Here is a 21,042-nt window from a genome sequence, read left to right as displayed (position 1 = left end):
CCAGAAGTCTTCTGGGTAGCATACTCCTAGTATTTGCTGATCACGAAAACACAAGATTCACAGGCTCAAATCATACAACATTAAGCACATGCTCTAATGATGTTGTGGTTAAAGCCAAGCCAGTAACTCAGAACCACTCAGCCGTTCGCTCACTCCCCTGCTTCTTCCTCCTGCTTCTGGAGGGATGGGGAGGAGAATCAGAAAGAATGTAAATCCCACAGGTTGAGATAAGAACAGTCCACTAACAATAAAACAGTATAAGACAAACCACTACTGCTACCACCAGTAATAATAATAAGGGAAATAACAAGGGAAGCGAACACAACCGCTAGCCACCCGCCAACAGATAGCCAGCCCAACCTGAGCAGTGATCCAGCCCTTCCAGGTAACTCCCCCCAGTTTACATAGTGGGCATGATGTGCTGTGGTATGGAATACCTCTTTGGCTAGTTTGGGTCAGGTGACCTGCCTCTGCTTCCTCCCAGCTTCCCCTCCTCCCTGGCAGAGCATGAGGCTCAGAAAATCTGTGGTCAGAGTAAACATTACTGAGCAACAGCTAAAAACATTGGATGAACCATAGAATCATCTAGGTTGGAAAAGACCTTTAAGATCATCAAGTTCAACCATTACCCCAGGACTGCCAAGACCACCAAAACTACGTCACTGAGGGCCTCATCTACATGGGTTTTGAACACTTTAAGGGATGTGATTCTACCATTGCCCAGGAAAGCCTGTTCCAATGCCTGATCACCCTCTCTGAAGAAATTTTTCCAAATAGCTTTTTGCTCACAGTAAGTTATCAGCGTTCCCCTAAAGGTATGTAGGGCAGGTACATGTGAACATGATACTCTTGAAGCAAAGGTGGATCTTAATAAGGAGCAAATAAAAGATTAGTAAAAAGTGGATTTTCTCTGTCAAAACTAAAGTTCATAGGACCTTGTCCCTCATGAAATGTAGTACACCTGAGAAACTTCAAAAGATTAAAGTCCATGGCTTTTACATGTCTTCAGGCCAGGCCATAGCAGTGAGATGATTTTGAACTGGTAAACTTCAAGTTTGGGTCAGATGTCTGAAGTCCACTTGCATCTTGAGCCCTATACCAATATGTAGGCTAACATTAGCTTAATCCAAATATTTACTGAATGCAGAGAAAAGGAAGAACAATGGCAAGTATGAACTGTAAACTATTAAGCAAATGTGAAAGATAATCAGATATTTTGAAAAGCAGCTACACAATGGCTATGAATTGGTTAAATAAGAGATGCCCCCATAGCAGAGGCCCCAAATTACAGTATTAATTACACAAAGCAGCAGTTTCTGACACCAAAACATTTTACATTAACCTAAAAGATTCATAGAAATGTCAGAGGCAGAGTGATGGGAAACGTAACTCATTTAGAACTGCCATAAATGATATCATTTAAAAATTAAGAAATCATCTAATAGAAATCTGCAGCTGTCAGGGATCAGAGATGCCCTGTCTTCGTATGAATTATATATCCTAAGTCATTCACATCCTGATCTTCCCCAAGCTTTTACCTTAAGAGGGTTAGCTCTTCTTGTTAAATCCATAAATCTGTAGATACTTGCTCAGTTTAGTTTATTTCCAAGTTTATTTAATTTATTGCCATTATTTTTCTGTGTGGCAATCTGAAACAATGGGTAGTTTGGAGTCATGTATCTTGATTTTCCCATGAGGATCACATCTGGTGACAGAGGGTTTGGACTAGACCCAAGATATGACAAGTTAAGCATCAGGTTCCCGGGTGCCTACATTTAAGGTTATTGGAGGCCAGAATCCGGAACAAGGCACATTTATCTGCCAGAAATACTGCATTTCCCAGGCCAAGCTGCTGACTTTAGGCAGAGTTGCCTGACATAAGCCTGCTCAGCATAAGAGGAGATCTCTGCTAACTGCACAGCCCTGAACACTTTTCTTAGGGTAGGAAGGAGTAGAAGCCTTTCAGAAAACAGGTCTAAGCTTTCCCTTAGCAGCACAGGAGCCTGCTCACTAGTCTACTGATTCAACTCTGTATGTAATGGAGACCAGGAGTAGATTCCCACACTTGAGGGAGATCAAACCTGTATGTCCAATGAGCTGTTCTCTAATTGCTTTCCATTTAAGCTGTTGTCATAAAGCCAAACAGAGAAACATAACTCTGCCTCATTTATCATGGCACTTGCCTGAGGGTGAGGAAGACCTGGGTTCCAGCCCTTCTCTTTGGGATATTTGCTGTCTACTATATATTTACTATACTTACAATATCGGGTGATAGATTTCTTGAGAGCACTACTCTCCTCTGTGTTCCCTCAAGCCAAACATATCTCAGTTGTTGCACAGTGACCCCAGAATCAGTGGAAGATTCCCCTAGGTACTATTTCAGAAGCAGCTGTCATGGTTTAATTGCACAAAGCCATGAAAAGGAGCGTTCCTGCTCTCTCTACACATATTTGGGGCTACTTGGAGTCTCCCTCAAGCCAGCTCAGCCCACTAGAATGGCAGGCTGCCATCTTCCACTTGTTTGGGGATTTTTCCTTTCCTTTCATCTGAGAGAGTGTTCTTCCATTTCAGTGATTTAAAAGGACTCACTGAGTAGTCCAGCAGGCACAGGGTGCCCCAGTAGCGTAACTCCCTTTTTGACAGCTGTGAACTCACCACAAGCTTAAAGAATGACTTGTCACCTGGAGGCTAGGACTGTTCTAAGGTTGGAAACATGAATCTGAATTCCTCCTTTTTTAGACCTGAGGGTTTGTTGCCCTCTCAAAATAAGACCTCTAAATATGGATCTCCAGCAATAAAGTCATGGCTCCAACTCTTCATGTATTCCAGAGCCACCAGTTGATTTTATTGAGTGCCACAACGCAGAATAGGAGGCTTGGGTGGAACATTTTACAGTCATCCCTACTAGGAAAAAAACTGATTAATTCACATTTGATGCAGTCCTGATGAATTGCAGAGACTGTAGAGAACCAAGTTCCTCTAGCATATGTAGACAACTTCCCTGATAACAAAGCCTGTCATGCAAACCAGTGCATTGCCTAATTGTCCTCACTATTCTCTTATGGTCTTGCAGAGATACAAAAGGTCTCCTCTGTGTTTCACTGGAATCTTAACCCTTACTATTTCTTCCTACCCTTGCATTTGCAGGATGGCGGTGCAGCTCTTCTAGATGACTCACTGTCCTGCATGACCCAGCTCTCCAAAGGCACATCAAAACAAAGTAATCACATACTTTGAAAAGGAAATCAAAAACACATAGAGAAAATCAACATGGTAGTTCTGCAGCATCCTTCCCAACATCAATGCCTGTGTAGTTAGTGTTTTCATAAGCACAGATTTCAATTTTAAAAAATAAATTTTTATATCTCTGCATAAACCCCTTACTTTTCTGCACCACTTTACTAACACTTCATTCGAGACTTTTCCATAAGATATGCAATATCGAACAATTTTCTTTGAAAAACACTTGCAAAAAAAAGAAAACAAAACAAAAACCAAGTTACTGGAAAGGGTTCAGTAGTTTACACAAGTCTTTTTTCACTGTTACCATTTTTTATCACAACCCAAAGCAATAGCAGTGCAAAATCCCCTGATCTGCTTTTATCCTTACAAGCCATGTTTTTAACTCATGTTTTAAATATGAGTTGGAAAAACCAGTAAAAATTGTCTCTTTTTACTCCCAGACACGTCCAGCTGATGCAGTGTGTTTCCTGTCACAGCTCTAGCAGTTTGTTTAGTATTCTTAACTGGTTTCAGTGACACTGCAGCATTACACAAAGCAGGGTAACTCTTAAATGAGTAATCACACAGATTTAATAAGTTTAACCCATATAAAGTACTCAGAGATCACTACTGTGAAGAATAAGCAGACAAACATAGAAGACGGCTCCAGTTCATTCTGCAGAGTTGTGTTCAGCAACACATCAATTTACAAAGCTTCAGTGCACACCTTTCTACTACCACCAATGCAGAGCAGTCCAGGTTAGCTTTTCACCATGAGAAACAAAATTGTATAAACATGTATAAGCACAACAACATCTCCAAGCCATTGAATAGTCCCAGCCACTCTGTAAGTTGAACCCTTTGCTAATGTTTAAGTCTCTAGAGACCTATCCATAATTATTTATGTACCTATTGTCCAAGTGTTCCTTGAGTTCACAGTCATAATGCTGACTGCAAACTAAAAATAGTCAAAATGAAGAGACAGGCAAAGACAGAAGGCTGTAATGAAGTTTCTGTACCTCAGTGTTTATCACTTAACATCTAACCTTATTTATGATCTGTGCATGTTTCTTAGGGATGCAGCGGCATGTCTGTTACAGCTCAAGGGACATGAATTAAAGTAACGTTGCAGCACTGTTGAAGGCTGCACCCTGTCAGCTGAACCATAACTTACCTACCTTTTTGGGATAGGGATTCAGAGGTTAAGAATTGGATGCTACTATGTCATGCCTATTGTGTTAGCTAACAGCACATAAAGGAGTCTCGAGCACAGTAGCCCAAGGGGTCATCTAGGCTCAGGGGAGAAGCTACAGACAAACTTTTGTTTCTTACTGGAAAAAGAGAGGGTATTTTTATAGGACCAAGCTTAAGTGATAGTTGTGAGATCATAGCTGAGAGGGGTGTGCTAGGTTATGATTTCATTTAATAGATCCATCACAAAAGAAAGAGCTAACTAGCCTCCATTTTCCTGGATATTTTTCAATCCATTTTTCTTTGTACTGTTCATAGATTTGTTCGATTGCCCTAACTGAATCATTAGATATTTCCCTGGTGAAAAAAAAACAAACAAAAAAACATCAAACTCTTCCAGTCCCTCTTGCTGGGAGCAGTCTTCCAAGTACCAGTAAACTTTTGCATGGAAACTGAATCAGTCTGTAGGTTGTCTGCCAGATTCTTATGCTACACACACAGCCTTCATATCTGCACGATACGTAGGGTAGATCTTTTTCTTGCTAAAGCAGTGTTATCAATATCCCCCTTTCTTGCAAAAGGAGATGAACTCTTGCTGTATGTGGAGTCCACTGGTAATAGCACTCCATACCTGACAAATGTAGAAACACCCATTTTAAAAGAAAGAAGTTAAACTGCACAGCCTATTTCAGACCAGCAGCCATGCCAGCATTAGCTCTTCCATGCACTGTAAATGCATGGCTACAGTTACTAGCAGTAATCTGACTTGCTTGAGGCAAAGAGCAGCAGGCAACTGCAGCAGCACAGGGTGTGGGTCAGCTGGGTGCATTGGCAAGCAGCAAGGTGAGCAATGCCTGCAGCAGTGTTCGCCAGGCCCAGGGAAATGCTTCCAGCTTCTCCTGAGGACAGCCACACTAGCAGGGAGTACTCTGTGGACTTCCTGCAGCTCCCAGGTATTGCATTAAGGCTCCTAATTCTCATACCTTTTGCAAGGACAGTTTACCATCAGTGAGCAGTATTCAGTCATAAGCTCTTCCACAGTCTATGGTGGTTATCCTTGGTATACATTTAGTCTACCACACTTAGCAGCCTGCAAGCAGCAAATGATATAAATAACTCATGCTCACAGTTTCTTTCTACATGTACACTTCCTATTTAAGAGACAGCTGCAGACCAGACAAATGTCTTCCCAAAATGGCTTACCTACAGGTGATTCTTCTTACCTACATGACCTTAACCCCTTCTCCATGCCTTTGCATGAGCCAGGCTCTACCTTCCCTGGGTCTTAGTGTTCTGCTTGTCACGATCTCTTTTCTCCTTTGAACATTCAGCAATTTGTTGTTCTAGCAGAGTGAACTTCAACATCTAGACTGAATCCAAGCCTTTGTCGCTGGCATGTTCTGTACTATATTCCTTAAGAATGAGGGGACACTGACTCTGGAATTCCCATCTGTTTTGCCATGTTCTAATATTTCATCTGGGTTTATTCTGAAGCTGTATAAAGATTCCATTCCAAAACAAAGGGAAATACTGTCAGCTTTTGGACTGGAGATCAGAAGAGCTGTTTGAACCACAGGATGATGAAGAATCATTGAGTTCTGCAAACAGTTTTGGCAAATTCACTTTGCATGGTCTCTGGAAAGCATCCTTCCACATATGGGACAAATCCTTATCTTCCTATCTTTGTAGTGTACGGAAAGGTTTAGCTAATTATGTCAAGGACAAGCTTCTTCCTGTAGCCACATTGCAACCTCAGTTGCACAGGCTGTCATAAACTACCCCACTGCATGTTCTCAATCATCTGCTGTCAAACTAGGAACTAGGTCAAAACCACAAGGAATTTCTAACTCCTTTTGGCTGACTAGGTCTGATGCCATTTAAGGTCTCAGCAACAAAAGTGCTGATAACTTTTGTATCTCATTGCCAAAAACAAAAAAAAACAAAACCATACCCATGGCCATCTTCCAGTCTTTGAGCCAAGTCATAAGATTTGGAAATGGTAATCAACTGTGTCAGCTCTTCCTTTGCTAGTTTAACAAGTCTGGCTAGGTTTTGCCTGGTAGAAGGTTTCATGATAATGAGAGCTTAAGCACAGATGAGGTTAGAATAACCTTTACTGGTTTTTAGTCAAACAATAAAATTCTGGTCTCACACATATGTTTTCTGATGTTATGTTTAATTTTACTATTCTTGACAATTTATTTACTTAATAATTGCTTCACAAGAATATGAACAGAAGAAAAAAAACCTGGTTTTCTGCCGGAGTACTGCAATTGGACTACAAAAAGGACCAATTATTCTCATAAAGGAGACAGCAAGCAGTTTCATGCCAGTATTTGCTAGAAAGCTAGAAAAAAAAAAAGAATGGTTGAGTGCACAAGAATGTATCAGATTTAAGCAACTTTTGTGTGCACTATTCATATTTTCATGCATTGCCTCAACTTCCATTATACCTCTGAAATTCTTATACCCACACTTGTATCTGCATATAGTGCAAGTGATCCCATGGCAAAAAAATCTGGATATTTTTGGTTCACTTACCAAATTAATTAATTATTGGGAAGGATTGTTTACCAAAATTGATAAATACAGCCAGACAACTTATTATGTGTGTGATGTTTGTCTTTCATACAATTGCCAGTGACTTCCTGAGCTTCCTAAGCTAACCAAGGAAGAGCTAACGTCCTATCTTGGATGTTGCCTTCTCCAGACAATAGAAAAAGACCATGGTTAAATCCCAAATACAGGGTCACTGCTCAGGTACCCTGGAAATAAATTATACCTCATTCAAAGGAGAGAGAATGTGGTTGCATATTACACTGAATACTAAAGGAAGGAAAATCCAGTGCAAGGCCCACTCCATTCCCTGAAACCATAGATGCTCTGCTTTCAGTACTGAAAGTTCTGCAGGTAGTAGTGAGGAAAGGTTGATCTTGCTGCATGAACCTCCCCCTTCATGAAAGAATTCCAGGAGTGGCTTGAACAGGCCTGCATGTTTAAGGGAATCTAATTTTACATGTACTGATTTCTCTGTATTGTAAAATAATGAAGCATTCTTTCTATGCCTGGCCACTTCTGATTTACTCAAGATTATACAGTTTAGTCCTAATCAGGAAGATGGGCATGATAATTTATTTACCCTCAAAAAACCCCTACTGAATTTTACAACAGTAGGGCAAAATATTTTAGCATGTTAGAATAGAAGCTCCTCTATGTGAACAGCAAACATTCGCAGTGGGGGTATGAAGTGATTTTGTTGATTACCAAGGACTCCAGTTACCCTGCCTGCAGGCTGCACTAAACATCCTGGGATTTTAGCTCCTTCCCTCCTAAAATATTCTCTATTAATGTAAGCATTATGCATATAGCTCTCTAGGTGTGCAGTGAACACCAAGCAACTACATTCCCTGCTTTAAGGAAGCTTTATTATGCACAGTGTTTACTTTAGGGAGAATATCATCTTTGCTACTAAGTGCAAATCTAATGCATAATACAGCTGCATGAGTTAGTTTGAGCAATGTGCTAGAGCTTTTATTTTTCCATCAAGCAAGATGTTTGGGGAAAGCACTTGCAGAGTGGTCATTCATAAAACCAATACTGCACTCAGTCAGATAGTTAAGAATTAGGAAAAGTCAGCAAGCATGTAGACTGCTATTCTCAGCTGTGCTTAGATAATAATTTACAAGGACCCTAAAGTTTCTTAGGAAATTCACATTCCCAGCTAGCTCCGCAAAAGGTTCATTCTTTGCATGTTTCTGCTGGAGGTTTGTCAACATTTTGCCCCTAATTTAATCTGTATTTCTATTTGCTTACAGTTGAATCCCATATAGCCCTTTTAGATAGGACAGTGTCATGTATTTATTAATTCTCCATGCCCGAAGAAGAGGACAGATCAAAGGGAGCAATGTACCTAAGATGGCCATTGCCTTTTTAGGCAGTAAGACACTAAATAACTTCAAACTAAATTGGCTCATGTTTCCCAGGGCTTTGCTTAACACAGCAAAAAACCTTATAGGAAACATTCTCTGGATGTAAAGTCAGCGGCAAACATTATCTTTCATATCTGAGAGATGATGTAATTAAAATAAAAGTGTATTTCTCATTTTGCTAAGATACAAACATCAACATGTTATGTGGCAATGCACCATTTGTCTTTGATATGCACCACTAAGTCAGAGGAAACAGACTTTCATGTAGAAGAAAGGTTTGCAGCATAGAAGTTTCACACAAGAAACTCCCCAAATGCCAGAACAGAGCCCCAACATAGTAGTGCTAACAGTATCTCATGTTCTATTGTGAGGCATTATACGTGCACACAGTATTTCAAATACAGATATCATTTAGTAGATTGATTACATTAGTGCAAGGCTTCTCAAGTTTTATGATTCCATGGCTTTCTCAACAGCAGGGAACAGTCACTCTTACAGATCTACTGTATTTTTGCCAGAAAATAAAAGGCTAATGACTTGAAATATGAATGCCACAGTAACAGACATGATTAATAGCCACTGAGTAATAAAATCATTGCTGACAAAATATGTCCACTCAAAAGTTTAAATCTTTTCCAATGAAAAGTTTAAGTATCCCCTCGGGAAATGAGTCCTCAGTCTTGTTTCCAATGCTGTGGAGGCATTTTATTCAATGTCTTGTCAGGCAAGTGTTGTGAATCAGTACCCAGCACATGGACAAGAACCAAAACTTCTCATTCTCAGACACATTCCCTTAAAACAGGAGGCTGTGTACCTCTCCACTTCAACTGTGTCCTTAAGAGTCTTGCACTCTTTGCTGAACAGCAGCCCAATTTCACCAAGAGTTCAGTGACCTCAGGCTAGATCTTTCCACAGCTCACTGGCTATTTCAGAAAGGAGGTACCACAGATTAAATTCCTTTGAGCTAAGGAGGACTCAGAACCCCTCTGCTCCATTGTGCTGTAACCATTATGTTGCTGCGGTAACATTGTCCATCATTCCTACCTTTCTCAGAAGATGGTCTGGTGTTCAGTCTCCTACAAAGAGGTACAAGTACCTTGTGAAGCCTTGAGGCAAGTGCCTCTTGAAGCACACATTTCAAATGTATCATGTGTTTTCTAGCAGCTGACTCCAAATGGCTTTGTCCACACACACATCAAAACAAAACCAGAAATTGCCTTGGGGAGGCATTCAGAGCCCTCATGCCGTTGAGGGGGAGTCACCTCACTAAGCCTACGTAAGATTCCCCTACAGCTGTGAGGTATGTCTTGATCTTGTCTGTAATACTTGTCTCTTCCTTCATGTCACTAGTACACAATCACACCTACATCAGCATGTTGTCCAGCTGAATGCTAACACATTTGAAGTGTGCTTCATTTTCAGTTGGACCTTTTATTCATCAAAATCCTCACACGTGGAGACCCAATTATAAATGCACGTACAAGGGAACGGACAGGAAGGCACAGTTAGGGAAGGTGGGACAGTCACTACTGATAGCAGCCCTGCTTTCATAATCTGAAGATCATTACAGAGCTGCACACACACTGCCTTCACCCCATTGTAGGAAGACCCAGTCTTGGCCATTACAAAACCAAACCACCTACTTTACATGGTGAGAATCACCCTGCTGTCACCAAACACCTACTCATGCTCAAGAACTTTTGACTGAGGGGCAAATGTAGGCAGGAAGAACTGCTACAACTGCCATCAAAACTTTTCCAGAAGGGGATTATACAGCCACTCATCTTCCCTACCCACCTCTCTTCCCAGCAAAGCTCCACAAGGCTGCACCACTCCACTACCTCTTAGTTGTCATGCAAACACTCTTATTACTGGACCAAAACCCACAGCTACTGCTCTTTCCACATTGGGATCTCTGAATCCTTATATTCCAAAACTACAGTTTCTCAACCTGCATTCTCCAGCACCTAGAGACCATTAGGTGGAGACAGCACATACCTCACACATGCTAGTGAGGAAAGTCTTCATCAATTTTATATAATCCCACTGGAAAAGAGAGTAGCCTCATCCAAATACCAACAGTGGCACAGCAGGCCCTTGTCCCATTCACATCAGAAGTGCTACCCTTCTATACAGCCCTCAATTTCCAAGAACTTCCCCATACAACCTTCAAAAACTAAGTAAATAAAAAACCACTCACCCCCAGGAAGCCTTTAAAATCTGCCAGGGAAGGCAATTTTCTGTGCTGAGTCCTTAACACCTGCAACATTTTCTTCCTACACAGCTGGGCTGTTGGTGGTCTAGATCATTAAAGGACATAAATGCCCTAATGCAGGCACATGTCAATACAGGCTAACATCCAAACAGGGAAGTTTGGATGTCACAGCAAAGGGTAACTTGAGTTATGGCGCTGCTGCAGTATATGTTAAATATCTATGCCTGGGAGCTGGTACTTTACAGTGTTGTGATTTGTTATCCACACCATGGCAGAGATGCGCAGACCACATCGTATTTTATCTCCCGTCAGAGCTGAAGAACTCTGGCTTCCCTAAATGTAAATGGAGAATTTGAGGAAACACATGGCTTTGATGTGTGCGAGGAGATGTAATGCATTTAGGCAGAATATTTTAATTATGTGAATTACAACAGGGCAGCCTGCTCTTTTTTGCCTGCTGAGTCATTTCCACTTGGACTTTGCAGACATGGACCCATCCACTGAGTGTTTAAGTATTTGGAATAAACAATTAATGCTGTGCTCTAGCTTTCGCAAGCTTTAAGCAGAAAAAAAAGTAATCACTCCTTTTGTTTTTTATTTCTCCATGCTTGTCAGTGCCTCCTTTGGAAGAGACTGGAGCTAGCTGAATGTTCCACTTTGAGATACACAGTGCCAAGGGCCAGTATGCTGAAACTATCTCACCCAGTTCCCAGGGACTGACTTCTGAAATGTCTCCGAGGCTTTCAGTTGCCATTAAGTCTCATTTATGTACAAAATAAGCAGATTAATTTCTTGCTGTTTATGAAGAAAACCTGATATGTTGTGCATAGCTCTGGTATTTCCATACACAGTTTACATACTTGCCACCAACTTAGTTTTATTTTTCTTTTGAGTCTTTTGATTTTTTTTCATACACTAATTGTTCTGCTGAAGACTGTAGCTAAACGGGGTGTTTATTCAGCACCTATGCCTTCGAAAAATGTACTAATGAATATCTTTGTGAAAAGTTTTTCCCTCAGCCTGTTCACTAGGCAGTGTAACCTTTTCCGTTTCTTTGATCCTGAAGCCCCCCTAATTTTTGATTATTCTTCCCTTGGCAGCTGAAGGAAAATGTGGCAATATATAACAAGCCCTTCCCCACCCGTCCAGTTAACAAAGATACCAGTTGTAGATCAAAGAATCCATCAGAACAAACTGCTTCCTATGCAATAAACCCTCTGTCTCTGGAATAAGCAAGTTTATCTTCATTGTGCATTCCGATAAGATGTTATTATAGTAGTGACTTTAATTACATTTCTCATTATTACATTAGTGTGCAGCAACATAGAGTTTCACTGAACGTAAATGTGTTAGTTTGTAGAATATGGTGCCTTTAAGTCTTGCGATGGACTGAAGTAAAACTTCAGAAGCCACAAAACAACAAAATAATGATCAATTTTATGGTTAGGGAGATATCTCTGTGGAAGGAATGAGGAATTTTTTTTCTGGAATATAGACTGGAAGTGGAAAAAAGATGAAGAGACATAATAAAAGCCAACAGTATATGCACCACTGTATACCCCTGTAATGAAGATGTAGTAAGGTTCTAAAAAATAAGTGGCTGCTTTGTGACTTAAAGAATAAATACCTTTTTGTCCAAAGTTCCTATAGTGATATACCTAGTTTTATATTTTAGTGGCACATCTTTAAATATTGATCTATTTTTCTCCATATTCTTTATTTTTCTCTCCCTATTTTTCTTTTTACTGCTAAGACTAGTAGTTGTATGACTAAAGTGCTATCTCAAAGTATTTAATCTTAGGCATTGAGTGGTTTAAAAAATATTTGTAGGTTTAAAAATATTATTTAAGATTTGTACATTTTGGATGTCTAACAAATAGTCACTGAACAGATACTCAGTAAAACAGGTTCTCATGTAACTCAGCTTCTCCAATAACTTGATTAAATGTAAGGCCTGGTATTTGGTGCCAGGTGATTCCCAGGGGAGTGAGTTTATCACATGCTTAGTCTTGCAATTCCTTACTCAATAACTGCTTGATCTCTAACTTATTGAAAATGGTGGTAGTTCTCATGGAGTAAACTTTGACTGCAGTCAACCTTAAATGGGGGCATAAATTACCAAATGCATCTCCCTTTGAAACACACAGACCTCAAAACAGACCATTGCCACTGGTCCTACAGAGCAGCAATAACTTTGTAATCTTGAAGACAACTGCTATTGATGTCTTAATTAGCAAGGGCTGGATTGGAGTGCAACCATTTTCTTCTTGGAACCCCTAGGCAAAATATTCAGTTGGTACGCAACTTGTTTTAAAGCACGCACATGGTAAAATGGGGCACTGCTTGACCCCTATTGCTTGAAGCAACTATGAGTTTATGAGGTTCTTTTTACTTCTGCCAGATAGTGAAAATGCAGATAGATCTGATTCATATAAATCAAGTTTAAATTAAAATACATTGAGTTTCTAATACAAATGGCATTTCCCCTCTAATCACCTCATCTTGCTTTAATGCCAGTACGGACCAAATAAGCTTTGCTTATCAGCACGGTGTTCCTGTCTGTCAAATATCACTAAGAATTTTTTTTCCCTTCTTACTGTATTTTTAATTTTAAATAGTCTAGTTTATAAAGATGTCTTCCCCCCACACATCACATCCCTGGAAGGCATATATACCATCATTGTTTAAACCATGGGAGTGTTTTAATGTAAAACATTACAAAGGAGATGTCTGCCGTCAACATTAATTGTGAACATCCTTTCATGTTTTCATCTGGAGAGGGAAGGTCAGGGACACCATTTAGTGAAGAGAGTTTCAAATGACATTCCGAGACGGGCTTTCTCAGAAGGTGAAACACATTTTTACAGTCTCTGTTTTGAGACACTTGTTACTGAGCTTGAAAGTCCATGAAGAAGGGGGGGAGGGAGAAGTTCTTGCCTGTTCCCTGTTGTTGTGACCATTATTTTCCCTTTCTACAGCAAGAACATGAAGAAACCACATAAGTGTGTGAGGATAGAAATAAGTATACCTACAAAATAAACACAATATCCAAGGGCTCTTTAGGGATTACTGCTGTACTATGGCTAGTTTATGAAGATAAATCATGGTGAGAATTACTAACATAATGCTTCTGTATGGCTGTTCCTTAACGTTGAAAAGGCAAAAGCATTTTGTTTCTACTTTGCACCAAACTTCTGTAGATGGAAATGCTTAAGCTGAGCTTGAAATGGAAGAAAACCCACAAGAACTGAAATTAGCATTTTAGGATGACCCCACTGTTAATATTTCTAAAACATGTTGATTTTCTTCATACCTCTTCTTCAGTGATAGTATGGCCAAAAGAAATATCTCTCTGTGGACTGACTTTTACATGTACTTTCAGGAAAGGTCAGGAAGGACATCCTGTCAGGTCAATAATTCTTGTGAAAAGTTCTGATCACTAAGGATGGCTTCCCAAGCACCAAAAATTCAATATCAAACATAAAAGAAACAATCAAGACTCAGTCTTAACTGGTAGAGAAAGCTGTCACTACATTAACAAGATTGCTTAAGTGTCAGGTATGACTTGATTGCATTTGTGATGTGTAACCAGAAGATTGCTCAGACAGCTATATGTGTTCTTGGTAATTTAAAACAGTATCCCAACAATCGAGTCTTACAATGCTAAAACAGTTAGAAGTTAAATCAGCTGAAAATAAATAAAATAAATAGAAAAGAGAATAATAATTAGGAACTGCTTAAAACATTCTAGGACATGCTTTCATAACCACAATGTGAGATCAGAGGCTATTCTGGTTAACACAGAACAGACTCAGAAGGATTATGAATACAAATACATTCTACAAAACACAGGAGACAAAAAAGAAATAGGTATTTTAGAAAAAAAAATAAATAATGGAAACAGAAGCAGGAGAAATCCATGGCTAGCAGAAGTAACAGTAAGAAAGGAGTTAAGTATCCCAGAAATTAAAATAATTCAAACAATTATTTGTACCAGTACTAGGTGGAAATTATAGAACAGCAAATAATACAGCAAAGACTTCAAAAAGTACCTGAAAAAAAAAAAAAAAAGTTAAATGGTACGTTCCTTCCAGGGCAAGGTTATAGGATATATTCTGTTTTAATGATAACTGAAATTGACGTTAAAAAGCAAATCCTAAGACATGTTGAAATCATCAGGTCCTGACACTTGGCTCTCAAGAACTTTAAATGTGACCGATGATACACACTGGTAAAACAGATTTTGGAAGGCTAAGAACTTTTAAAGTGGAAGAGAGCAAATATCATACCAGCATTTTTAGCAATATAAGGAATAGGCAGTGTGCTCAGAGGTCTTTCAGAGTGAAAACCAATTCCATGTAAAACAGTGGAACAATTTACACAGGTCATACTTCCTAAAGAATTAAGGAGAACAATGTAAGTATGACTGGTCAATGAAAATACCTACTGAAATGAAAACAGAATTAAAAGTTTAGCTGATAAAGGAAACGAGTTTGGTATTACAGACTTTTCAGAGGTATTCACCTTCACACTAGTCAACATTTTAATTAGGGAATTAAGGTAAGCTGTATTGAATTTGTATTATTCTAAATTGATTAAAAACTGACTAGTTCCTAGATCTGAAAACGTCACCATAAATGGGAAAAATTTTATCAACTTGATGGGCTTTTAATGGAAGCTCAAAGAGATAGTTTCTCGACATTACAGTATTTAAATATGTTTTAATAATGACACAGAACTATGAATTTGTTACTGAGGACTTTGCTAACGGCATAGATTATGGCATTGTTGAAAAGGGAAGAGTGAAAAAAATCAAGGGGATAATGCAGTTAGATTGTCAATAGGGCAGGTGAGGTCCTTCAAGGTCACTCCAACCCTCCCCATTACCAGGAATGACCAGCTGTTTTGCTAGATTTTTGCCTAATCTGCTCTTCAGATGCAGGAGAAATTCCCCACCATGCACAGAGACATTGTTCCAGTACTTGCTTGTAAGCCTGGTGCAAGGAAACAGTGCATGTTTCTTCACTCTCAAAGTGACATGACATGCAGGAGCAAAGAATGTTTGAAGTATAAGAAGATGGGGAGTCTAACGTGGAATCTAAAGAGATCTGGAGCATCACCTCAGCAAGAGTCAAAATTATTAAAATGCTAATGTGGTGTCTCTAAGTTGAAATAAAGACACAATAAACAAATCTAACAAAATTGGCTGAGCTATCTGTATGCCCCCTGGTACCTGGTAGAACTGGAGAACCCTGGGTTCTTGATGTCCACAAATCAAAACATTGTTGCTAATTTGGAAAGGGCTCAAAGGAGAACCCAGCAACCCTTAAAATGATTTGATCACCTGATACTTAAAGGTCATTTTCCTCAAGTGAGGAAAAGGTAGCATAAGCACAGACTGTAAAGGAATAATGAGCTTTAGCCTTGTGTGTAAAGATACAAGATGAAATTGATAGAAGCTGAAGTTAGACAAATTCAGAGGAGGAAAAGGCATTTTTATTTACAGAAAGGATAAGTGTAGCCTCAGAACAACTTATCAAGGCTTGTAATGGGTTTTCCGTCATGAAAGATTTCAAAATCTGTTTTTCCAGAAGATTTGCTCTAGCTCAACCATAGTTACTGGCTTTGATGCCAAAGTCCGGGGTAATCCAGGGACCTCTACGTATGTGTGAAATCAGAGGACAATAGTTCGTTCTTAATGTTTATGAATCTTTGCAAAGTTTCTTTTCCATACTGTTTCTTTCCATCTAAGCAAATCCTCAACAAGAAAACTGTTTGGGTTAAGACAAAGAGTGGACTCAGATAAAATGGTTGACAGTTCATTGGAGTCACCCCAGCATTAGGTGTGAAGTCCAGAAGGTGAAGTGAAGGCAGGGGATTAGAGTGGCTCTTGAACCAATGCCAGATGAGACACATGAATGTTTCAGGCAGGTCAAGCAAACAGCAAGGAAGTGATTTATTACATATTTCAGACAGTGCTAGCTAAAAAATATGAAAACAGAATCATTGTAGAGTTTACCTTCTAAGGTTTACTAAGTCATCAACACTGTTATGCAAAAGGAACAAGTGCAGAAGTAGATTGTCTCTGTCCTCTTCCCCCACACAGTCTCATAGTTGTGAGGAGGAAGGAACACTCTGTCACCTGGAAGATCGTGTACTTCAGGTTAGTCTCTTCTAGTTGAGGGTCATTTCACCTCTCCTGGAATAAAAAGACATCCCAACAGTCATATTGTTCTGAGCATCCCAGACTCTACTTTGTCTTCATCAGAGAACAAACTCTGCACAAATAACAAGAAAGGTAGCTGGATCTCAATGCATTAACAACTCTGGTGGAATTAAGTCAAGACTTTGTATGTGGACCAAAGAAAAAAGCAAAAAACAAGGGAGTGCTGGTATAACAAGATGATGACAAATTTCACTGGTTATTTAAAATTTATGTTCTTGTAGCTCAGAGCAGTATTTGCCCCCAGAATCTTTAATCACAAGCAATATGACTTCATTCTTGTGCAGCTGCTTCAGCAGGTACTTACATACACAAAATAACAAATATCTTTAGCTCAATTATGGTGCTGAGTAGAATACTACTCTTTCCAGTTCTAAAAACTGTAGTAACCTGCACAGTTCAGATGTTTTCCTGGGTTTTGTTGTTTTTTTTTTTTGGTTGGCAATTGAAAGTTTCCACAAATGTATTTTAAGTTCATTTGTCCTTATCACAGTCTGCTCATTCACTTCTTGACACCTGTTGCAACTCTGGATGAAAAGTGTCATGAAGCTAAATGACAAATTTTAGTTCTCTAAGATTCAGTTCTTATCATCTCACCCAAAAGGGACAGAATTAACATTCTGGTGGCAGTACATGAGGCTGCTCAGCCTGCTCACCTCTGTGTCTCTTAATATTTCTGAACTACTACTGCACAGTCTTCTCAGGTGTACCTTGTTACATCTCCACTCTAGTGTTGATTCCCTTTTATCCATCTCTCCCTTTAGGCATTCATCTCCAAACCTGCCTGCCTACCTCCTTCTGCCTTTTTGAATTTATAGCTGCACTTTTAGAGTCTGAAGCAAAGGGTAGTGAGATGAGCAATTCTAATGCCTTTGATGTGATGGAACAGCAAGCTCAGCTGCCCAGCACAGTCTCTGCATTGCTGCATTCACCAACATGTTGCACAAGATTGCAGCTGCTTTTTCCACCTGTTTTTTGTCTGAGAATTAGCATCTTAATTCACAAACATGCAGGCAATTAATATGAGTAGAATGAAGCATGTTTGTAAGAAACCAATATTTTATCCTGCATGTGCTGGAAAAGACGTGCGACAGAAGACTCCCTGATGGTTCAAGTGTTCATTCTTAAACCTGATAAAGATGTGTCCAAACTCTTCAGACCTTGGGATGCTGAGATACCCAAACTACCTGTGAGTAAGAAGCTGCGCAAGCTGAGCAAGCTCCAAGCTTCTAGACAGCACAAGCAATGTCAAACTTGACCAAACTCAAGGATGAGGGGTTGGGGTTCACCCAGTCCTACTCTGGGAAGGGGAATGAAAGGTGTGGAGCTAGGTATCCTGGCAGGACTTGGCAGGAGCTAGGTATCCTGGCAGCTCCTTGTTCACACACCCACAGAGGGAGTGAGGAGGTGATTGCTGCTGCTTGAATAGTTAGCTGCTTCTGAGCAGTGCTGCCCTGCACGTGTGACTCCACTCTGTGATACAGGAACAGCCCTCACTTTCAATGGCTCTGTCACAGGCAAAGTGGGCAGCAAAACCACAGCTATGTTGCTGTTCCAAACAATCTGCTGCCAGAGGCAAGTGCCTGCTGGCCTAGAGAAAGGCCATGAGGAAAATGTGACTCACACAGTAAATCCACGATATTGTGTGTGGCTTGAAGTTTTCTAGCTCCTGCGCCCTCACTCTTGGAGCTGTCTGAGGTATCACCATTGCACAGCATATGACACTGCTGTTGTAACAGCTATTTCTTGTTCAGTGGTGGGCAGCGGCTGTACTTCACTGGAACCCTGGAGCAGTGCATGCAGAGTCTATATATTTACAGCCTTAGGAACTTGCAGTTCCCTCAAGTGGAAAATCCATGTTATTCAATGTGGTTTACACAGTTTCAGTGCAAAAGAAATTAGAACCCTTCCTTCCCTTTGACAGCTATATCCACACTTTACTATTTTCTACGTAGCTTTTTCCCTATGATTTTCTTTACAGAGCTATCCAGCACGAAAGATAAAATGCAGACCAGAAAAAAAGGAGAACACTCTTAGACCAGTTTTTGGTTTAAGAATAATGAAGCTTGGGATTTGAGAAGGAATGTTACACCCTATGCTGCCTAAGGGAGAGTGTTTGCACTTACAAGGGGCAGGATGGGAAATGAGGCACTTGGGAAGGGTAATAGCAAACGAGAAATGGAATTAGCAGAGCCCAGGCAGTGAAGAGGAGTGACAGGTGATGAGTCATGCCAGCAGGAGATGGTTAGAGAGGAGCCTTACAGCCAGGACACAGGCTTTGAAAGCCACCAGGATGAGGGTTTGGGGTCAATGATGGGTCTGAAAGTGTGTGTGGAGAAAGAGTAAAGGAGAAGTGGGATATATAAGCCCTGCTTCTGAGAAGATACATTGGGTTTAGCAGAACACAGGTAACTCCAGAATATATTCAACCATGTGATCTGAAATATAACTGTATGCAAAAAAAAAAAAGTGTTCCCTGCTCTATAATCTGCAGTGTATCAAAATCTAGTAAAATACATACATATATGACTCTACTATCAAAGTAAAGATTTAGGAACTGATTGATAAGTCTAGGCAGCAGATCTCCTGCTCTCCCCCACCAGTTGCGATCACTCCAGTAGCAGCAGGGGTATTTTAAATCACCCTAACAATGAAGATGGGCTGGAGACAGTAAGCAGGCTGTGCACCAGAGAGGCAAGAGTACAGATCCACCTTGTCCTGCCACGTCTTTCCTGGCAGCAGCAACTGTGAGCAGAGGCATGAGAAACTGGAGGTTTCAACACCTGGACAAGACCCAGCGAGACCCAGCAGAACCCGGGGATGAGAGCCCTTGGGTCTGGCATTTGCAGTGTGATGTCTTAAGTGTTTAAATTAAAAATTATCAGAATTATGGATATAAAATGTCAAGTCATGCCAAGTTAGAATGTGTGATTGGTATTTTATTAATGTTTACAGTGATTTATAAATAACAGCATCTCTTCTGCCACTCATCTGTCAAGAAGTCTCCTGTAGTATAGTCTCACGTAGAAGTAGGGAAGCTATAGTATTTTAAGATTTTGGGGGGGCAAAATGGGAAACAGAGGTATTCAGGGTGCTACATTGTATCTCCCTGCTCCACCATAACCCTCACACACACATGCCTCAATAAATTTGTGCTGTGGAGCTGTAATTCCATTGCGGCTTTTTGATGTCCACTCAAACAATATTAGCTTTTCTGTCATGTTTTACAATGTAAAAAAAATTGGTGAAAATGTCAGCAGGATGGTATCTTTAATCATATTTATTATCGACCTAAGAAGCTCAGTGCAATTTCACTGGAACCCCTCAATGCAACCAGGCTCAGGCTCAATTCCTAGCATTGCCTACAGCCCCAGTTTCATGAGTGCCTTTCATTTCTAGTGTCCTTGAAGCCACTTGACTTCCCTGATGTTTCTCTTTCATCCCCTCCTTATTACAGCTAATACAATATGCTATGTAGCTAGAAATGGTTCCTCATGGGTAATATGAGGGTTTAATAGGTAGTATCTCAAGCAGGAAATGCATCTGTTCACTAGTGTCTGCAGTTTGCTGTTCTCTGGCCAGTCCCATGAACTGACAGCAATATTCAAAAACCCTGTGCAGGTATTGCTAATCCTATTTATGAATCGGTTTTGTCGTCGTTGTTCTCATTGCAGTTAAAAGCTAAATGTAGAGCCTACAAGCCCAGCTCATGAAATCGCCAGGAACATTTTCAGGGCAGCAAACTGAAGACGCTGCAGCGGCAGTTGGTGGAGCCCAGCGGCTGGCTGTTACGGCCCCAGATGGCGGACAAAGGGGGGTTCTGTAGGACACTTCACGCAGGCGGCAGCCCTGTTGTGGGTCCAGGCGAGGAAGCCAAAGGCCGGTGGCCTCTGCACAGCCTGGCCCCCAAATCCCTCTGCTGTCGTCCAGCTGCCCCAGAAGAACATCTTCCCAGTCTCACCCCACAGCTAGAGTTTGTTGCCTGTGTCCAGCAGCTGGGTCAGCATCACCCGGAGCGGTGCAAGACGGATGTGATGATGTCCCGCGCCCCACTTGGCCACCGTGGCCACCCTCGGGTGCTCAGAGACTGGCGCTCGGGGCCATGGATGAAGGACTGGCTGCGGAGGCACCGAGCAGCGGCCCCACGATCACACAGAAAAGACCCGCCGACCCCACACAGCCCCAGGCCCACGCTCTGCCGTCGGGCTCGCGCTGGGCTCCGAGCAGCGCCGGGCAGGACAGGGACAGGGGCTCCCCCTCAG

The sequence above is a fragment of the Neopsephotus bourkii genome, unplaced genomic scaffold, assembly GCF_033783945.1.
Source record: "Neopsephotus bourkii isolate Nb327-2 ecotype Australia unplaced genomic scaffold, CSIRO-AGI_Nbou_v1 NB_38, whole genome shotgun sequence".
Taxonomy (NCBI): domain Eukaryota; kingdom Metazoa; phylum Chordata; class Aves; order Psittaciformes; family Psittacidae; genus Neopsephotus; species Neopsephotus bourkii.
This window is presented reverse-complemented; position numbering follows the sequence as displayed.